Consider the following 2,864-nt stretch of genomic DNA (forward strand, 5'->3'; position numbering starts at 1 on the left):
CACTTCCCTTATCGAGAGCCATCCCAAAGTCCATTCAATTTGATTTGCCGTTAAAGCCCTTAGATGAGATACTCATGCTTCTATCCCTTCTGGAGCCTGATAATTTTTTATTCTTTCCTCATAACTCTCGATGTAATTATCATTGTTTGGCCCATACTGTATGATCTTGGGCTGTTGTTGGAGATGTTCAATCACCCATATTTGCAACAAAATTTTGCATCCTTCGAAGACTTTTGCTCCTGATTTACATAAAGTCAAAGCCCGATAAATGTCTGATAGAATGATGGGGACAAGGGTGTGATTTTCTTTGGTGGTGAGGATTTGCACAACTTTCGCGGTGCGAATATCAATTGTTCGCTCATTGTTTGGGAAGACCATGATTCCTAGAAAAGCCACCATGAAGGCAAAGCGACGGTGAATCTGCCAAGTGTCTTTGTTTTGCCTGTTAGTAAGGCCTTTCTCATGAATTTCGAACCCATCTGACTTTCCGAACCTTGAATACAAGAAGTTGAAGGAACAACATCCATTGATGACATTGCTTTTCCTGATTTGACTGCTGATGTTCAGAAGACCGAAGAATCGATGTACCGAGGGAGCCTTTGTGAATATCAGGCTTTGATTTCTTAGACTTCCGTCAAAACCAGCATATCCAGCTATCTCCTCTAATGTAGGAGTAAGCTCGAAGTCAGAGAAACGAAAGACATTGTGAACAGGGTCCCAAAAAGTTACTAACGCTGCAATCAGATCATCACGGGGTTTAACTTTCATAATATCCGTGAGATTTCCCAAATGCTTGACGACCCATTTTTGACCATCTTCGCCTAAATCATACCACCACATTTGAAGCTGAAATAGAAACTCTTCTGTATTCGTGGATGGGGGGTTTTGCGTGGCGCTCATTTTGTATCTGAAATTTAATTTTAATAAAGTCAAAACTCATTTTGAAAATATACACTAAAAAAAATTCCAATTTTTTATTTATTAAATACCCTTATTTCAAGATTTAAAACTATTTTTTGGGAATTTTTTTTTAAATAACCCATTTTATTCCTCGGTTCTCACCATGATTTCATTTAAGCTGGTCAACAAGCATGTTCGAGGCAAATGAATGCACAGGTAGCAAGTAGGATGCATCAGGATGGTCTTTTTGTTTCGGGTTCACCTGTCCTAGACAGACCCAACCCCTGTGTTGAGTCTCCAAGGCCAAATGTACATGATGCAAATAGACGTTCCTACTAGGGATCCGGTACATGGCTGAGTTATTCTAGGTGAAAAACCTGAGGTTGATTGTTCTAAACCTGGCTTACCCAAACGGACAGTTTGAGCCGAAGCGGGGGCAACGTACCGGGAGCACGAAAGTCTACCCGGCCTAGTTACTTGTCCCAACTTCGTCTTATTTGGTATGACTTTAACAGAAAGGTGGGCCACGCGCACGTGTGCACCATAAATTTAGAAGACTCAGAAAGAAGGGGGTTTCGTAGCAGTTGTATATATTCATAATTCAAATAATATTAAAGCGGTAAAAGTGTCATTTAGCACATTGGGCATATATCATGTAAAAAAATCAGATAATAAATAAAGCCAACTATAACAATTATTTTAAGCTCGAATTCTTTAAATCCTGAACCAATGGTTCTGGGTTACAGTTTACACTGTACTTCGTTCCCCAGCAGAGTCGCCAGAGCTGTTGCACCTCCTTTTTCCACGCCCGCGAGGGTGCGTAGGGAGTTTTCTCCAATTGAAGGACAGTCGAAACGGGATTTATTTAATTATTTCAGAGTCGCCACCTGGGAATTTTAAGGCGTCCCAAGTCACCGGTTTTAATCCCTGAATCGAGGAGAATATGACTCTGTTTATTATTCTGCGAACCAGAAATCCTGAGTAAGGAATTCTGTTAATCCGGAAGAAGGTGTTAGGCATTTCCGAATTCCGTGGTTCTAGCACGGTCGCTCAACTGTTTTTATTATTGGCTTAATTATCTTGATTTTTACTAAATATGTTCTTATTGCATGATTTCTACTACCGCTTTTACTTATTGTTTACAATTATATAAACGAATTACGTGTACATATATTCGTATTATATACCTTTCATAATTACGGGGATCATGTCACGCATACATGTACACAATATAATTGATCATATTATATCCTTTATTACAAATTCATATGTTCGTGATTTAAAATAGAATTAAGAATGTTACCACCCTTATATTTAAACAGTGAACTGCACATCCCGGGTTATATGAAATTATTTTTTATCCTCGAAGAAATCCCTTATATTAAATATTCGCTCGAAATTGCGCGTACGCATAGTTCGAATTGCTTTTATCGGTATAATCAGGTTACGCGAACGTATCCCTAATTACACCAAATATTCTTAATGGTATTATGAATTTTTCACAAATTGTTGGTTATATCTACACATTTTATATGAAAATCCTGAGAAATTCACATTTAAGGGATGTCTTTGAATTCTTTTAAAAGAAATTCACAATTTATTAAATGTTGCCCGTCGATTATAATTTCCGGATATAAATTATATTCAGCCCAACTATTCAAATTCAAAGAAAAGAATAAAAATATGATTTTTAGCAAATACAACATATATATATATATATGCCAAAGAATGAATTGTATATGAAACTAACAAAATGATTTATGAAGGGAAGAAGTACTTTTGAACAATTTTTCATTATTTATTTAGTGCAAATTCTATTTCTAATTGCCATTGATATAAAGTGTTGCAATTTGTATATCTCATCTTATTCTCATATACTTGCTTTTAATCTAATAGGCCTAATTATTTTGTTAATTCTACTTATGGTTGAACGTAAGATATATATAATCAAACCGATTGGATTC

The sequence above is a fragment of the Nicotiana sylvestris genome, chromosome 9 (genome assembly GCF_000393655.2).
Source record: "Nicotiana sylvestris chromosome 9, ASM39365v2, whole genome shotgun sequence".
In the NCBI taxonomy this organism is placed as follows: domain Eukaryota; kingdom Viridiplantae; phylum Streptophyta; class Magnoliopsida; order Solanales; family Solanaceae; genus Nicotiana; species Nicotiana sylvestris.